The sequence below is a fragment of the Callospermophilus lateralis genome, unplaced genomic scaffold (genome assembly GCF_048772815.1).
Source record: "Callospermophilus lateralis isolate mCalLat2 unplaced genomic scaffold, mCalLat2.hap1 Scaffold_45, whole genome shotgun sequence".
Taxonomy (NCBI): Eukaryota; Metazoa; Chordata; class Mammalia; order Rodentia; family Sciuridae; genus Callospermophilus; species Callospermophilus lateralis.
The window spans coordinates 5,065,640-5,086,213 of record NW_027514398.1 but is presented as its reverse complement, the minus strand read 5'-3'; the positions used below and the strand labels follow the sequence as shown (position 1 = coordinate 5,086,213).

The 20,574-nt window shown below is 31.4% G+C and overlaps 1 pseudogene; it reads left to right on the top strand.

The window, feature by feature from the left end:
• The first annotated feature begins 4,270 nt into the window (after positions 1–4,270).
• LOC143388923 (ephrin type-A receptor 6-like) overlaps positions 4,271–20,574 on the top strand; it is a 112,118-nt pseudogene continuing 95,814 nt past the window's right edge.

Here is a 20,574-nt window from a genome sequence, read left to right as displayed (position 1 = left end):
AATTATTCATTCTTTTGATTTTTTATCAGATATTCAACACATATCTAGTATTAAAACATGTTCATAAAAATTTTTCACTCTGATAAAATAATTTGGATAATAATTTATCAACTGAGATATGGTCTCTCATTTTTTATAAACTCTTAAAATAATAGATATCACAGCCCTGTGTTGTCTCATGTAAAGAAATAGCCAGAATCTTTGTACTAGAAACCTTTGATAATTAGTCCAAAAAATTCATTGCATAAAACAGAACAAGTCATACTAACATCCCATTCTTTCCCCCATGATTTTCACAAAACTTTCGTTCTTTCCTCTTTATTCTACTAATTCTTGAATTTTACTTTTGCCTCCTTCACTCATCTGCTGAGTCTGTTCTGTGTTTAATCTGATTGTTTTCCAAAGTAAATCAATTTCACTATTCTTCTTCCAATTCTGCATATCCTATCATTCTCATTACTAGCAAAAACAAAGCAAGATAGACAAACAGCTAGCTCTTAGACAAGTAGGCCGGGAGAGGATGAGGCATCAGCAAACACTGAATAGTGAAATGATGATATTTTGTCTGTAGGAAATATTACCTTATAAAAATATTGGCCATCCTAATTTCTCAAGAGGCTGAGGCAGGAGTATCTAGCGTTCAAAGTCAGCATCAGCAATGGAGGGGCACTAAGCAACTCAGTGAGTCCCTGTCTCTAAATAAAACACACACACATACACACACACACAATAGGTCCTGGGGATGTGGCTCAGAGTTTGAGTGCCTCTGAGTTTAATCCCTGGTATACCTGCCCCCCTCCCCCAAAAAATATTGGCCAAGAGTTTATAGTTGTAAAATCCTCTATATTTTACATATACTTTTTTATTCAGTTGATACAATATATATATATATATATATATATATATATATTCTTAGCATGCCTAATGAAGAGAAAACAAGGGAATTTAAAGGCATAGAACATGTACATAGAGGAACAAGCATCTAAACATGGATCCTACTGACTTCTTAAGATCCATGCCAAGCTACATGAATCAATGATACTGACCTTCTTCAAGCAATGATATCAATGATAATACATTTGGTGTTAGAATAATTTCCTCTAGGATAGACAATAGTTAGTGACACCCAAAACCCTATAAAAGTAGAAAAAGTTAGAAGAAGAAATAAATACTTTGATAGGAGTCTGAAGACAAGGGTAATGATGTTGTTCAAATCTTGGGAGAGAATTGTTAGAGTTTACTGAATGCTACCTTTGAAATATTAATTTAACCACAAAACAAATGTTATTACTGAACCAGAATTGAGTTATTTAAGAACATTGCATAATTCTCAGTTTCAAAGATATTTTAAACAAGAGCTGTTACAAAGTTTTACCCTGATATGCTTCTACCCCAATTCCACTTACCCTACAGTCAAAATAATCAAATAAATCCTTCAATTCTCTTCCACTCTACCACCCTTTTTAAAACATACTTTAACTTCTTATTAAAATGTTCTTCTGTTTTTCAAAAACCATTTTTATAGATTACCTTTTTAACATTTTACTCTAATCTTATATCTATTAACTCCATTATGAGATTTCTCTGTAAAACATCTATTATATATCCTTGGTTTTATATCCTAAGTGTAAGATCTATTTCCATGTTTATTTTCTAGAAAAAAGGAAAGAAACAAAGAAATATAATAAGTAAGCCAGAATATTCCCTCCAGCCTCAAGTCAATCTTATTCACCTGTATGTTCTTTTTTATTTTGGAAATATCATTCTACAGTTCCTCTCTCATCTGCACCTCCTCAGGCTACTATAAATAGGGTTTTTCTTTTGCTTCACCGTAGTTATTTGAAGGTTTCCTAGTTTTCTCCTTTCCAAACGTGCATCATCAGTTGGTTCCAATCCTCCTTGCTCCATCTGTGAAATTGCAGACTGAACCACGCAAACAGAACTCATGATCTTTCCTACTTGTTTGTTCCTTTCACTTCCTGGCTCATTTAATGGTTCATCCACTCAGAAAAACACTGACACCACAAAAACTTGCTTTTCTGTTATGTTTTCCTACAGGTCCATATTGTGCCACCAGTTTTACTTCTGAAATGACCACTTTGTTTTCTCCTCTCCTATTTTAACTACCTTGGTTTAGACCCTTCCCTGGGGAGGTATTGAAATACCTTCTTAAGGAGGTTATTGTCATGAAGAGTTTCTTTTAGATTTACTTTCCAAACTGCTCACCAAGTTATTTTGTAACATAGCCAGATGCTTCTTTAAAGCACTGTTTTTAAATACTCAGTCTTTCTTTTCTATTGATGAAATAAAATCCAATCTAGTTAAGCATACCAAGCACTGTACTTTATAACTAGGACACCATTGTCTTGCCACATCTCAGAGCTTTGTCAAGCTCACTACACACATAAGTCTGGACCCCTACCTGGAGAGAGTGTGTAGTCTGTATTTCTGTAACTTTGTTTCAACTATTTCTTCTTCATGAAATATCTCTGATTTTTCCTAGTCTTTTCCCAGGGGTAGATTTTACCTCTTGTGCCATTCCCGTCTAGGCATGAAAAATCCAGCTTCATCCTTCCTGTCCAGGCCATTTGTATTTCATTCTGCCTTTCTTTACCCTTGAAAGAAACAATGTGTACCCTCCTCTCGACACCCTAACCTTTTATAAATACTTCTATTAAAATGGCCATTTATGTATCTTTTTCTACAACTATTTATTGAATCCTTTTTATGTCCTAGGTGATGGAAATGTAATAGTGATACTTCTACTCTATTGGCTTGCTTCTGGAATCTCATATTGCTACTTTTATTTGATGTTCATTCTCATTGCTAAATTGTTCTTGTCTAAGGGTTATTAGGGTTAGTGTGAACTTAGGGAAGGATTTGACTCTAAGAAGCTATACAAATGTTATTTAAATGGTAATATAGAATTTCTCTGTCACTGTTTTACTTTACAATATGTTTGATGAGTCTTTCCCTCTAATATTCGTAATACATTTGGAATTACTTTCTCATCATGCCTGAAAATACATATTCAGTCCATTTTCTGTATTGTTGATGAGAGTTCTGTGAGAAAAAGTAGGCTCACAACTAATGGACTGTATTTCAGACGCGCTTTAATTTTCATGGCATTAGACTCTTTCTGTGATTTTGATTCTGCTCAAGAATCTTGTGATCACAGAGTGATTCAACTGAATGCATTGTCAAAATAGTCATCAAAATTATTTAAACTTAACAAAACAGTACAATCTTTTGAAACTCACAAAAAGACAGTTTGGAAGAGAGGAAAAGGGTATTTTTGTGAAAGACTATATTGCCATCCACTTGCCTTGATTTAAATAGTATTGTTTTTGTTTGCCAGTTATTCATTATTTGTTCTGTTTATTTAACAAATGTGCATGTATGTGAGAATAAAATTGCACCATTATTATAAGTCAATTTCAAAGTCAGATTTTGATTATAAACTAGAATTTTGCAAAGGGATTAGTTCTTAAGGAAATGATAAATAAGCTGGGGATAGGGGATGTTTAAGAAATGTATAGTAATCTTTCTAATTACCCTATCACCAAAAGCTACTATTTCTTATAAAAATAATGTGAAGAAGAAAGCTGATTAGAATAGAATAGCATATAGGAGTAGAAAAGACCATCACTGTATTAGTGTAAGGATGGGACTTCAGTGCTTGTCAAGCTACCCATACCATCAAAGTGACCATTGGCCAGGATTTCCAGGGTAGAAAGACAAGGAACTGAAGTGAGGTACCAAGGGGGGAGCAGGAAAAGTATTAGGATTTCTTAAGCAGTGGTTGGAAATTGAAATTATGAATGTATTCTCAGCTAGCCAAAGTTAATGTACTTTCAAGAACTGAGGAGATAAAGCTAATTTTTTATCTTGTAATAAGTATTAATAATATCCTTTCGTTTTGCAACCTCACAATTTGAATGCCACAGACTATGATGATTCATATGTAATGTTTTATAATTTTCAAAATACAACCAGAAAGTACATATTATTATTCCTGTTTCATGCATAAGAAAACCAAATTATAGATAATTTAAAGAATTTACTGAATTCAGAAAAATGCCCCAACATATTGATTCCATTAGATTTTTTTTTTCATTTCAGTTTTCTTATTCCTGTATGTACTTGTGCATTTATATATGTAATGCAGCATGATTAACAAAACATAATTCCTGCTTTCGTTTAGGCTTATGTTCTAGGAAGCAAAGTAGGTAATTAAGACAATTGATCAAGTGTGCAAGAGTGAGCTGTGATGGGGCTTATGAGTCACGTTCCGCAGAAAAACCGACTTTTAATCGAGCTACAAGGTAGATCTGGTATGAAAGTGGAAAGGAGGGTGGTCTAAGCAAAACATATAAAATCCAAAACACTGAGGTGAAGAAATGCTTGAAATAATGAAAGACCACAAATAAGACAGGTTGGACTAGACTGCTGAGTTTGCAAAAGGAAAAGGGAGATAGTATGCAAGGTCTCAGATTAGAGGTCCTTGCTCTTTGTTTACACATATTGGACATTTTAAAATTCTGAGTTTATGAAGAATTTAAGTAGAGAAGTGAAATGGCCAGTGGTGAATTACATTCTGCAGAAGAATATTAAGAGAAAGAAATAGAATCAAGACTGAACTATATTGCCTATTACTTAGAAAGGTGAGAATACAAATGAGAATGAGTCAGAGATGAGAATTACTATGGACATTTTGGGAGTCTTATTTGAGGGAAATAAGGACATAACATGTTTAAATTGTGTTTAGTAAAATAATTATGTGACCCTGTGTATACTTCAGTTTTTCACCACTACTATGTAATATGCATGTAGCAAGCAGATGGTTAGCTTCTACTCACTGGGTGGATTCTCCTAATATTTCAGCATGCAGGTAAAGAGCCAGAGGGCAGGTCACAATATGAATTATCTTAGTGGCACTTTATGGAGGTAGTGAAAAAGGAACAATATTTGAAAAGTAGAGTTAGAAGTTAATTTGTGAAAAATTCTTTCAAATCTTGCAGCTATAAGAGAGGTTTCCAAAAATTTGATAATCGTGTACTTTCCATGGTTTTTCAATAACATGTGATGAGATTTAAGGAAACTTTTCTAAGTCAAAGATGATAATAAAAACTTGATCAAATATTCAAGAGAAAAGACTAGATTAATTTTCTAATCACTTTGCAGCAAACATGATTAATAGACAATTAAAGTCACTTTAGGTAAAATAAATATGTGGAAAATATTTTATAGCGCTATATCCGTGAGTTAATTCATAAAAACATTATGTTCATTTTTTAAATATTTATTTATTTTTAAGTTTTAGGTGGACACAATGTCTTTATTTTACATTTATGTGGTCCTGAGGATCGAACCCAGTGCCTCGTGCATGCTAGGTGAGCGCTCTACCACTGAGCCACAACCCCAGCCCTGTGTTCATTTTTTAATTAATTGTTTTTTTATGTAATAGGATTTAAATTTTCTAATGTATTGTAATTTTTTCACATTTAAATAACTGTTTTTATACTTAATTTTTCATTTGAGGTCTTATATCCTTTCCCTTAAAGAATGCCCAAGTAACAGTAATAAATCAGAGCCCACTACACTTGGGTCTGTTTCTGTAGAAACTGATGCAATCTGTAAAGGAAAACATGGAAGAAGAGTCAATGGCAAGATACTAGACATTTTCCTCAATAGCACAATTGGGCTTTAGTGCCAATAATTGGGGTTTTTTATTAACAAAAGAGATCTAGTTGTTTTAGTTCAAGGATACTCTGAGTCATGTATTGAATTGCCTTAAATGTAATAAATATAAATTTTTTTAGAATAATGTCTGAATTATATAAACACATGATTTAATATTAACAGAGGAACATAGACACTGTGCATTAGAGATCCCCAAATTTTAATGTGCCTAAAGATTGCATGAAGACCTATATCAAATTTTGGTTTCTGTATCTTAACAGCAAGAGATGCTAACCAACAACCAAAAATTGCTTACTTAATCCACATTCCAGTGATTTTGATGCAGAGGATCTGAAAATCAAATAAGTGAGGAAGTACTTATATCCTGCTTGCCATATCTCTCTTCAAAATTTTTTTCCTCTGATTTGAGGAACTGAAGAAAGATGCCAAGTAAAACATCTTCATCATATTGTTAATAAGTAAATGTATTTAAAGTCAAAATAATAGAATAATATATTATTTAACACCAGAAACAATAACAAGGTTGTTATACATAAGTATATAAATTTGTAACATGCCAACATAAATGGTTTTTGCTTAAAAATCTCTGGAATTAGTAGTGGTACTAAAAAAAAAGAGAAAAAAAATCACTGCCTGATTTAAATTATATATATATAAAATAGATGTATTGTAGGTTTGAATAATCATTTCAGCCAGGCTTCATCTCTTAATCCCAAATAAATCTCTTTATCCCAAATTTTTAAAAGCATGTTACAATGAATATATAAAAATTGAATTAAGAAATTTTGTCATATTTTTTAAAGTCAACTTTACTAAGGTATGATTTATATTGCCAGAATACTTGAATATATAAAGCAGTAGATGTGTTTTAATCCTTGAATTTGCAAATTAGTTTTTTGAAATTAAAAAAGTAAACAAATTAGAAAATACATAAATAAACTAGAAGTAATTTGTTCAAACACAAGATAAGAGCATTAAGTATGAATTTAATGTATCTTAAAAAACTAAAATTCTCTACAGAAAATTTTGAAAGAAAAAGTCAAACCTTTCATAATTATTCAGTGTATATGTATATACAGAACTGTATTTAAAATATATTAGCACTGGGAAGATTTTAGAGATGCCCTTGGCTTATGTTCATGTTTTTTTAATAACTTTATTTTATTTCTTTAACATGGTGCTGAGGATTGAACCTAGAGCCTCGTATGTACCAGGCAAGTGCTCTACCACTTAGCTACAGTCCCAGCCTCTGATGTTCACTTTTGTAGATGAGGAAAATGAGGACAGAGCCCTGAGCCACTTGCCCAGAAGAAAACCTGGGAGATCAGTTTGGAACCTAGTGTCCCACCCTCTCATTTATAAAACTTTTTTTTTAAGTTACATGAAACTTTTGTGACATGGGTTGTATTAATCTGTTGATTTTCACATTTGTATCAATGTGAAAATCCACTGAGTTCAAGCTTTTCATACTTACATAAACTAATGAATACTAGTGCAGGTGTTTTATACACTTAAATTATAGTCCCACCGAAGGAGCTTTTTGAGACATTAGGATGAGAGAAAGGTTTTTAGCTTTATTTCCCACTGTAAATCACTGAAATAGACAAATATTAAGGAGATGTTAAAACTCTTTCTGTAATTATGTGCTTACAACACATAGCATGTATTCTGAACTGGGTGACTGGTTGGGTTATTGTGAAAATGAGGCAAGGAAAAGACCACAGGTTATTAGAACTCTGGATGTCCCTGGAACTGGTGCTTTTTCTTGAATTAGAGTTTCAGTTATATATATTTCTTGAGTAGCCAACTTAGGTTTGTAGAAATTTCCAAGGTTAAAATTTTCATCAGAGAAGGAATACTTACAGTTTATCATATCAATTAAGTATATAATTTGAATGTAAATAAACATTACATAAGCCAAGTGAAATGTGAATTTTAGTTTAAAACGTGGACTTTTATTCTTCCCTTCACACCTTTACATAACTACCCAATATTTTTCTGCCATTGACAGTAGTGTCATTTTCATTCTGTTTATTATAGGGCATTTGCATAAATTTGCAAACATTTGGCCCAACCCAAAAATCTCTCAAAATAAAATAATTTTCTTTATATCTTTGGAACTATAGAGAATATTTAAAATCAAATTGATGAAAATTTTTAATAATTAGTTTGGGCATAAGCAAGGTCTCACATATACATTGAAAATAATTTTATTGAAAACTATCTTTTAAATAGTATGAACTAAGTCAAAAAGTAAGATCTAAATATATCTCAATCCAGTTCCTTCTTTATATCAGTAGCAGAATGACAAAAAAGACTGCTATACTCAAGTGTGTACCTTGTCAGAGAAACAGAGCAGTGGAATGCAGCTTCTGATAAATCACTTTTTCAATTATTTTCCTTGTAATTTTTATTTATGTTACACACTCTTAAGAACAGCAACAACAATAAAGTGTATTTCTTACTTGAGTTAATTCAAGTACATGTGGGAAAAGAGAAATCAAAATCTTGTATTTGCAGCTAGAACTTACAGATACTGAGGAACAATTAGAAAGTCAGATTTGATAGAAACACAGGAATGTCTAAACACCCTGTTAACTCAGGTAATAGAAAGCAGTTGGGTGACAAAAATGTCATTAAATATCTAATAGGAGTAATAATAATACTAGCTAACATATATTGCCTATTTGATTTGCCAGGTAGTAATATTTTATACTTTATATACATTTTTTCATCAGTTTGAAAAATTTTTATAGGTTTCCAACTAAAATTTCCCCTGACATAGCTGAACCAAAATGATATAGCTAGTAAATAACTGACTCATGCTCATTTGATCCCAACTCTATATTTATTGTTTTGTTGGTTTTGTTTCAATCTCATAGCTTCTGTTCTAGTTTACAACTTTTAAAATCTCTCTTTAGTATTCTGGTTAACTCCTAATGTTCCTACAACAGGGAGTATACTAGACAGTGGGAATTACTTTCTGTCATCCTTATTAGGTAGATTTTGAATTAGACTACATCTCTATCTTAGGTCATATGCCTCTCTGTTCCACTCACCTTTAACTACAATGAGGCATCATGTGAAAACTGTGACAACACCTTATTGGGACCCAGGTAGAAATCAAGAGAAGGTGGGAGTTCTTTAAAGTAGGCCATGATTTTAACAGATATCTTGTGTCTGAGCTCTTGGAAATATTAGATATTCAATATTTTTTTCCCAATATTTATAGAAACACCAATTTCCATAACATCTGTTCCACACCTCTTCAGTTTCTTATGTAATATTTTATTGAGTAAAATTTTAGTTAGATTGTATATAGTGATATTTAGTGCATTCTCATTGCACATCAAGAAATTGAAATGTATTTTGTCTAAAAATATTTGAATTTCTAAAGTGAATTACCACATTGCTATCATTTAAATGAGACAGAAATGTGTTTCCTTAGTAGTTTTTAATCATTTTTATCATGATTAATTAAAATGTTTGTTGAAGAATGTCTAAAATAGATAATATTTACATAATTGTGTTTATAGTTCCACATCAAAGAAGTGATAAATGTCCTTGGGAAAAGAGAATATAAACATATATAATGAATAATAATTAATAAGTTAGATAATTAAAGACATAATAAGATATTTTGTTAACTTACTGATTTTTAATTTGCAAGAATTAAAATTAATTTAGTCTTTTTAAATATAGATTATGGTTTGGGGAGTTCATAAATTTAACAAATATATATAACATGGCACTTATAAATTTTTTTTAAAGAGAGAGAGAGAGAGAATTTTAATATTTACTTTTTAGTTTTCAGCGGACACAACATCTTTGTATGTGGTCCTGAGGATTGAACTCAGGCCACATGATGCCAGGCAAGCGTGCTACAGCTTGAGCCCCAGCCCCAGCCCCAGCCCCGAACACTTATAAATTTTTTATTTAATTTTTATTATTTAAATGTTAACTTTCCTTATCTCTCATTAAGTACTTTTTAAATATATTTTAAAATAGTTAAACATTTAAAGTACTTCAGAAATTATACTTAATTATAGTGGAAGATACTCACTTTTATCATATAGAAGTTAGGCATTATTAATAGGTAATATAAATCAAAGCATAGAATCTTCAAAAATTTGCTTTTGCTCTCATATTTGCTCTCATACATTATTATCTTCCTAGTCATCTGCTAATAATCCCTCAAAAGATAACTATTGTGGTATCCAATTTCCATTTTGTTTTATAATCACATCCATAGTGCTTGCTATACTTTGTTCTGCTGAGCACAGATTTTGTCATTTGCTGATTGGTACTTGACAACAAGCCAATGGATTTCTAAACTATACCCATTTATTCCTCAATCACTGAGAAGAACATGTAATTCACAAGTCACTTCCAAATTTGGCTTATTTTAATAAAAAAGCCCAATTTTTTATGGTATTCAGATGATTTTAGGAATGATTTCTTTTTTTTTTTTAACAACTTGCTGGACTCTGAATGGGAAAAAAAAATAAAACATAAATGTTGAAATCAAAAGAGGATCCAAATCCTTCACTTTAAAAGATTGAACTGACTAGAAGTTTTTGGCACATAGTGTTATATATAACTGAAAAAAAGAAAGTCTTCATTTCTCAGAATGAAGAGAACTTTGATGTTACATTTGCATGTATACATATATAATATATATTTTTACATATCTTTAAGGATTCATAAATATATTTATCACTTAAAAATGTAGATGTATGAATTATTTATAATTGTATGATTTATAATTCATAAAGATAAACAGCATATGTACACGTGTACTTTTTAATCAGTACTTTGTGCCTCTGTGTATACATGCATGATTTTAAGGAAAGTATGATCAATATTACAAAGAAATTTAGCTTTAAGATATGCCAAAAGTTGCTATAACTCATTACTCTGAATGAGATTTCACTTTAAGTATGTTAATTGTAATGTAATAGAAGTTTCACAATATCAAATGAAAAAAAAAACACCACTTCTTTAATTCTTTAGTCTTCTATCAGAGTTGATGCTCAAACAAGATCTGAATATTGTCTGTATTTCAGTCCACCCTCTGTTGAAAGGGTCTTTCATTGTCAACTCTCTTGTGTTCCCTGAATAGCACTTCTCCTTTGTTACATTAGGCACCTGATGCTACAGATATTACCTAGCGTTTTACAATGGCCTTATACTGGAGGCTGGGTGGCAGAGCTAGGGGCCTAGCTTTTCCCAAACAGGGGAAGTATTTTGAGTGCTCCTCCCTTAACAAAACAAAACAAAACAAAACAAAAACATTAAAAGGTGTTTTTTGTTAGTTTTTTGATACAGATATTAAAACCAGGGGTGCTTAGCCACTGGGTCATATTCCCAGCCCTTTTATATTTTATTTCGTGACATGATCTCATTGAGTTGCTAAGGGCCTCTTTAAGTTTCTGAGGCTGGCTTTGAACTTTTGATCCTTCTGCCTCAGCCTCCTGAACCACTGAGATTACAGGCCTGTGCCACTGGGCCCAGCTCATAGAGAAATACATTTTCAACATTTTTGGGAAATCCTACTGAAGATTTCTTTGGGAAGTAATGGACAAGGTTATTCCCATATATTGGACAGCTATATATATACTGCAAGATCATCTTGGAAGATTATTCAACAAAAGAACTTAAAACTATGCATTGGCACTGAAAGCTACCTCAAAGGAGCTCTGAAATTATCTTCCTGGTAAGGATTCGGCATTTTAAGAATCTAAACTAAGAGTGAAGTAACATCTTATTTAAAACTTAATGTTCCTCAAAACAAACAAACAAACAAAATCATTGTTGTCATAGACATGAAGATATTACTGCATGGAATTTCTTCAATCATCTCTCATCATTTCCATTCCTTAAATTTAAATATTATTGAAAATGGTTAAAAATGTGAAGAAAATATTTGGGTTCAAATATTTAAAATGTGAATATCTATGGACTGTCAAAGATGAAACATAGTAAGTTTAGGATGTGAGAGAAAAGCATATTTGTAAGATGAATTTTGATAATATATTTGAATGGAAATTAGTATCATTACAAAAAATTCTACAAATACTTCTTTTGAGAAATATCAATTTTACTCAAATAGTAATTCATTTTAGAAATCAGACAAGTGGCCAAAATTTACTACAGAGCTTTTATATCTTTTAATTTTTGAACATTTAGTTTCCATTTTTTTAAAAAAAACTTTTCAAGAATATAAAAAATTCACATAATGGTTATTATGTCCTTCTTAAATTTATTACACAGAACTATAATTATCAATATGAAGGTGTATCACTAATTTTTGAGTATAAATGATAATACACTGAGTAATATATTTATCATTCTCTTGGAAAAAATCTTCATAATGTTATTCATTTTTTGTATAGAAAAGTGCAGGAATATGGAAAAATAAAATAGCAATCACTTATGTACTAGAGGTGGTATATATTAGACTTGATAATTTTCTATTTTGTGTATTCTTTATTTTTATTTTAATTAAATATATTGTATGCAATTAAAATATTCCCTACTGAATATAATAACATTTCAATTTTCATATTATGGTATCATACAATTAGTATGTGTTTTGTTATATTAAAATATACTGTTATTCAGAAATTTCTTAATTATAGAAAAATGAAAAAACATTTCATGAGAGAAAATATGTACACTTATATCTCTTCCTTATAACATTATGAAGCTTAATTTATATTCTTTTAGTCCCTCATGACTGACTTTCCTAATTTCCTATTAACATTAGAATTTTACATTAAACCTTTTCTTCTGATAAAGTAATAATTACTTTCATTAAAACTCATTTAAATTCCCATGACATGTGTCTTCTGTAGAAAAGTACTTAATTATCTGTGTTACTTAGAGTTATGTTTAGGAAACCCATTGACCTTTTCTTCATATTTCACAATTACCCAAATAACACAAGCCCGCCTACCTAAGACCTCTCTGTCCTGTCACATCAACATAAAAAAGATACGTTTCTCACTTTATCATTTGGGGTTTGATTATGTATCTACAAAAGGGCAACCACTCTGTGAACACCAATGTCTTTTTTATATTTCCCCAAATAGTATTTGTTTGATGAAGGAGATGAAATTAAAAGAGATGGAGCTGGTCATGGTGCTACATACCTGTAATCCCAGCGACTCAGGTAGCTTAGGCAGGAGGATTGCAAATGCCCAGTCTGGGCAATTTAGCAAGACCCCTGTCTCAAAATACAAAATAAAGATTAGAAGGGTTGGAGATGTAGCTCAGTGGTAGGGTACCCCTTGTTTCAATAACCAGTATTGCAAAAGTGAAAAGTTAATTACTCCACATTTAATTTTGGACCATGCTAAGAAAAGAGATTCTTGATAAAACAATAAAAAGGTGGACCTCTGCCACATTTTAGGTCTTCATAGTCAATGTCTTCATCTGTGATATTTGTACATGATTGTTCCCATCACCATAAATGCCTCTATTTATCTTTATTTACAAAATTATAGATAAATGATTGACCATGTTTACTTCTCTGAGAATAGTTGTTACCTGTATAGAGCTGAGACTCAATCACATGGGAGTGTGGCTATTATTAGAAAGAAAAATTTTTGGAAGGAAATATTGAGGCCTATTTTGAAACTATAAATTTGATGTCGCATGCTAATAGTTTTATGTGGGGTAGGTACTAGCAGTGTGTATATGATTTGCAAGTAGCATCTGTAGTGCATGTGCAAGTGTGTGGGGATGAACCATTTCCATTTAGTGCCTTGAGGTAGTGCTGCTAGACACACTCCAAATGTACAAGTCATTGCTCAAAAAATGCAGGTAAATGCCAGCCTGACAAAAATTCCTTCAAAGATTATGAGAGCAAGTTTTTTGTTAGTGATATGTTTATTTGTATATTGATCTTGCAGTTAAGTGGTATTTTAAAAACCATTTAACTTTCTGAATTGTCTTAACTAATGTAGATGCAAATATATATTTCAGTGAATATTAAGTAAAATGCACACATTGTTTAATTTAGTATGTGACGCATAATGAACATTAATACTATTTATGGTATTTATTTTTATCTCCCACACCAAAAATTATTTTCAAAATCTGCCAAATTAAAACAATGAAGAGTAAGAGGTTTGACTAGTTATGAAAAGCATATTGAAATATTGACTAGAGATTGGGTTTATTGCTTAGTGGTAGAGCACTCGCATTCTCAAAATGTCAATAACAAAAACAAAAACTGCATTCAAACTCTGTAATCAAGCAAAATAAACTGAATATTCAACCTAATTTCTATCTGACTAAAACTAAGCTATATGAGTTACTTGATGTTCCTCTGATGCATCATGCTGCCCATTTGTGATCTTCCTGTTTTGTTTAGCTTGTTATTTTCCACCTAGCCAGTGTGGTAAACTCATATTATTTTATTATATTGCTTTAAAAAGACCTTTTCTGATGCTTCCCTGATGCATGCATCCATTACTTATAGTTGGTAGTACAATTTGCCAACTCACCTTGGCTAAGGAACAATAGGGCTGTTTATCATATAATCTAATAAAATGTCTTCAGAATGGTATAGAAGAGTGGGGTTGACTTCAGGGAAGTCCAAGAATATTTTCCAAGACCCACATGCAGAACATCTTTCCATTCGACCATTCCTTTTTTGGTCATCATTTTCTGGCTTAATTTCAGTATTCTCGAGATGGTATGTCTACCCCAGACTTGAACTGCTCACAATCAAGAGCCCTGCAGGAGAGTTTTCCCTTCATAAGTTTGCTCAGAGTAGAAAGGAAAACTTTCCCTGGGAGAGTCCTAACAGATGCCTTGCCTCTACTGTCACTAATCTATACTGAACCACATGTCCATGATTTAGTTGCAAGAGATTGGGAAAGCAAGCATGCCACCTTCCCTGCCTCCATAACAAGAAGTGGGGTTTTCAATACTGTTAAATGTTGTTATTATGCAATAATACCTTTGACACATCTTAACTCCTAATTCCAGGTCTGTCAAAGTATATTTCCTCTATTTTGATCCTCTTCCAAAAAACACATGAGCACAACTGCATTACTAACTACATCACATTTGCTGGGAGCCATCAGCCAAGTAGGTATGACAATTTCCTTGCCAGCGTACTCCCATGCTGTCTAGTGGAAGGACTCCTGAAAGGTGACCTTGTTCAAGAACCAGGGCGGATCCGTGTTTAGGGTGTCCCCGGTTTAGCATAATAGGAGATTAGGGTGTTCCCCCTTTAGAATAGGGCGTATCCTGCTGCCTGAGTTCCTCTTGAGTTCTTAGGGTCAGACAATATATTTTGGGAGACAGAAGCCCAGTGGAGTGGTGGATTTGGGCAGAGAACATGGATTCCCCCAGAACGTGTTTGTAGACGGCCAGTGTGAGTTCGGGAATAAAGAATTGCTGTTTGAATCTACAAGCTGTGTGGTGGCTCGTGATTTGTGCCCAGCCAGAGACTGCGGCAACATTAATGTAAATGTTTAGAATTTTGTAGACTTCTCTATTAAAACATCAGCAACTTGTGGGAAGAGAACCTATTGTTTTCATCATTATATTCTTATTGCTTTATATCTAATAAGTGTTTAAAACCCTTTAAATAAGTTTAAAAACTTTTAAAATAGATAAAAAGAAATTTATTGAATTAAATATTTTAAAGTCAAAATAAGAACTTGAGATAAGTAAAATTGTAATGGTTATAAAACAGCATAATGGATAAGAGATATTGCATCATCCCTGAAGGAGCCAAAACCTAACCATCTGCTTCACATCTCTCTAAGTCTAGAGATGAGAAAAAAAGCTGTGAATTTGCTACCCCCTGGGAGATTGGATGAGGATCATATAGGATTTAGAGAATAGAACTTGCAGGGAAATGTCAATAATTTAGGTTTTCCTTTTGCAAAGAAGACACATCAAAATTTTACCCTTCCTTAACAATGTAGTGTAGATGAAATAATGATGAATCTTTTAAATGGACTTTTGAGAAAGGGCAGGTAAAAAAATAGAATATTTTTACAGGAATTTCAGAAAAGAACACTACAAAGTGTTCAATGATAAAAACTATAGTTAATCATGTTGAATGTATTAACCTTATTTTACCAAATATATATATTTGTCTCTTGCTAAAAAAGAAATGGACTTTTTACTCAGGGGTTTGTGTCTGTGTGTGTGTGTGTGTGTCTGTCTGTCTGTCTTGGTAAACAAACAGTTCTAAATAGTTCCATGCTGTATGTTTTATGATTTTCCATATCTCTGCCTAGAAAAAAACAAAAGAAATACACAAGTGTTTAAATAATCAAAGAAAAAACCTGACTTTCTCCTTGAAAATTAAATGTCAAATTGGATTTGAAATGCTTACAGAGGTACTTTTCATTTGTCCATTATGATAGTAATGATAAATGAGAAAAGCTCTTTCAGGGAATAAAGAATTTCTTCAAATTTTCAATTTAGTCTTAGTTTTATGGAAGATGGTTTTGTAAGTGTGAATTACCATTAGTAGCTCCAAAAACATTTTGTGCTTAATAAGGCTTAGAATGAGTAATTTGGTAATAGCCAATATAAAGTATAAATTTATATATATATATATATATATATATATATATATATATATATATATATATATATATATATATATATATAATTACATTTTTGGCATGAATATTGTCAATTTTTCCTCATCTTCCAGGTATAAAAATACATTCACAATGCACACACATACACACACACACAAACTTTACAACTCATTTATTACTCAAATAGGTAAGTTATTTGAACACTTATCATTTTTTATAAAATTCTACAATGACTTTCTAGTTATTATTGTTGACTTTAGTCCTATGTCAATATATTTTTGCTGACTCTTGACATCAAGAAGAAGAGAAGGTCTTTTACTTTAGTGTTGATGCTAAGGAAGAGTGACTTAAGAGAAAAAAGGCCTTTAAATTCTTGGAGTATTAGCTGACAATTTGCTTACTTCTGACTCATTTGATGAGATTTACATGTGTTATATCTTGGCTTGGACTTGAACCTGTGGACCTAATTTTTTGATTTCATTTTGTTGGTGGTGTAACAAAACACCACAGATCAAGTGGCTCAGAGCAATACAAGTTTACAATATTTTTAAATTCTGGAGGTCAGTAGCCTAAAGAGTGTCCTCATGGATGAGCTCTTTTGGTGGCTCTGGGTGAGCATTCTTTTCCTTTTCTTTCCAAGTTTATTGGATCTGCCTGCATCCCTTGCCTCTATGTCCTCTCTTCAGTTGCTACAACCTTTGTTTCCAGGGCATGTCCAAGTATAATCCTCTCTGACCTCCCTTTTAGAAGAAACTTTTGGATACAGCACCTCAAAATCTGCTCTTTATCTCATCTGCAGTGTTCCTGGAAATGAGAATGAGGAAGTGGACTTTTGGGGAATGCCATAACTCAGCCCACCGTGTGACTATTACTCAGTTCTATTCAATTTCAAATCTTATATAATTTTATCTCTATCCATTTTAGTTTTGAGTATGACCAAGCTTTAGGTGAAAATGCATGCCAATTTAAAAATATAAGAACATGTGTACATATTGTGTGAGTATGTATACAAAAATGTCTAAACAGTAATTAAGTTTCTAAATTATCAATAATGTCCCAACATGACAATAAGAATTACTGATGAAATATCATGGTATAGTATCAAAATATGGATAGTCTTCATTATGTAATGCCCTTGTAATTTACAAGTGCACATGTTTTTCCGGATGGAGTTAGCAAAGATAAACAATAGCAAACATTATAATCTTCATAAGAAGGTTTATTTTTTTAATCAACCACTCATTTTAGAAGGTAATGCATGTCCTTGGGGAGGGGAAAAAGGTCAAAATTCAACCATTTTTAATTTACCTTCCCCCACCTCAACTACCACAAATATGCAGAATCCAAATCTAACATAAATGGTGAGTTATATTTTATCTTACTCTTAAAATTATATTATTCCTAAAGGAATTATTTTTTAAAAAACTACCATTAACATATTCAGCTAAGTTACCATTGCATACTAGCTATTGTACAATCTAATTTTCAGTATAGTATTTAAGAGCCCCAAGAGGATAACATTGAACCTCTCTCATGTTTGATTTTTAGTTTTCATGAATGCTTTAATTTTATATGGTATAATTTTTACTATTCAGTGTATTTTATTTGCACCATGGGAGAACTTAGTTTTATTTTAATGATCAGCAAAAAAAAGCTATGCATCATTATGAAAATAAAATAGAGAATATAGAATTATTTGGTTATTCTTTTTTGCCATATTTGTAAAAATGGTATAGAATTATACATAGAAAACTTAAGTTTTTTTCTACTGAGAATTTCCCTTTAATATACTTTTGGTTGATATATAATTATGCATATTTTCAAGGTGGAGTGTGATGTTTTAATTCTTATATACAATGTATAATGAGCCAATCAAGGTAATTAGCATATTGATCACCTTAAACTTTTATCATTTCTATATAGGAAGAGCATTTGTAATCCTCACTTCTAGCATTTTTAAATGCATTATTATTAACTATATTCGTCCTACTGTGCAATAGGATACCAGAACTTTTTTTTTCTGACTGTAACATTATATCTGTTGATCAAATTTTCCCTCTCCCACCCGACTCCCACTTAATTAACCTCTGGGAACCACCATTCCATACTCAACTTCCATTAGATCAGATTTTCTAGATTATATATGTAAGTAATATCATGCATTGTTTTTCTGTGCCTGGTTTATTTCAGTTAACATAAATGTCCTCCAGGTCCACTTATTTTATTAAAAGTGAAAATACTAAATCTTTTCCAGGGTTGAATAGCATTCCATTGTGTGTGTGTGTGTGTGTATGTATATATATATTAGTGTGTCTTTTTCCATTCTTCTAGCGAAAGATATTTAGATTGGTTATATATCTTGGCTATCATAAATAGTACTGCAGTAAACACTGAAGTGCAGATGTGGCCATGACCTATTTAGCACAAATATAAAATTGAAGAAAATGTTCCCTGCCCTGTAGGAGCTCACCACTCCAGAAGTACAATACATACAGCAATGAAAAATTGAAGCTGTATGGTGTACTGAGAAGAGTTACACAAAATTAAGATAGACACACAAAAAATGAGGAATTTTCTATTAATGGAGGTAAAGTGTCACCAGACATTAGTGAATAGCTAGAATTTTTATATATGAGAAAGGACATTCCGAGCTAAGGAATGGGAGAATAAGGACATATAAGCAATAAAGAAAAAAAAGTGAGTAAAGCAACAAGGAGAGTTAAACATGTCTACTGAATGATAAATTGACAAGAATATAAATGTTAATAACTTATTTAAAAATTATAACAATATTGTTAAGACAAAATAAATGGATTTCTTGGAATTTTTTCTTCAACAACATGTGCACATGTTTTTTTTTTTTTTTTCTGGAATAGGAAAGTATAAAGGAAAGTAATTAAGGTAGCTTATGAAACTTGATAACTGGAAATATGCCTTTAACTTTACATGAGCTTTATCAAAATCGGAAGCTTAATACTTTCTTTAACACTTTACAAAAATTTTATTATCTTGGCAAATGAGTTAATTGCCTGTTATATTAGACAAAAAGAAGAATAACCATATTTCTCTTAGCAATGATGAATAACATATTACTCACATTATTGTTAACTCTTTAATATTTTAGTAACAAGATATAAAGATAATAAATATTGTCAATGTTAACTAAATGCTGAAAGCATAAGTCAAATCACATCCTTAATAGTTCACTTGTTCTTAATGCTGTACCAATTATTTAACTTCTTATTTATAACATATTTTTAACATCATTAATCTGAGTCCCTAGGAATTTATTTGTTGAATGCATATGAATCCCTCCTTTATGTTTAATTTGTAAATAGTTAGCAGGATGCATCACTTTTATTTCCTTTAAATTTGCTTAAAGTGTCCTATTATGATTCAATAGACTTATAATTAATTTATTGGTAAACTATCATTCCCAGTAGAAATAACAAAAAGTCAACTTTTGAAAGAATTGATATAAAATTATTTGAATTAATTATGGTGAAATATTCAAGGATACGGAAGACATAGTTATTTAATGCATGCCTATTGAAAGATGCTTCAAAGTTTGATAGTTACTTTTTTCAAAAATAGCAAAATGAATAGTTCATTCTTATATTAAAAAGAGAAAATATGAATTAGCTACTCGGTGGCAATTTATATACACAAAATCTTTTAGTTACGACCATGTTTGTTAAACTTACAAAATATTCATTGTAAATTATGATTAAAAAATAATTCGATGTTTTAATAAAAGTATAGAAAGATTAGCAATACTAAGCTTTTCCTTGTCCAGAATGAATCCAAACTCAGTAAACTCCATAGGCTATGGTTGTCCCAATCTTTTCATGTTTTTGATTGCAAGAGCCTATTATAAGAGATAAACATGGTACTAGCTTTGATTTTCTTCCTTAGGGATGTAAGTAAAACTTCACATTCTCATAAGCTTCTTGTTTTAATTACAGTGTAAGAGCACTGTGTTTCATATAATAGGAAGACATTTAAAATGAGATTAGTTTTGCTATCTCAAAAATGTGGGTTGAAGCATTAAATAGAATAAATGGAAAACACACATACATTCTACATGTTTTGCTTTTGACTCAAAGAACTCAATCCAGTGAATATATTTTTAAATAAGCATCTCACAGTAGCAAAAAATTTGCTCATTTCAAACTATAAGCAATGCTTTTTTAAGCTGACCTTGAAATGGAATATCTGTTTGAAAAGTAAACAGATGTGTTATAGTAAGCTCTTCTCAACCGTTATTTCCTAAAGGGATAAATAAAACTGT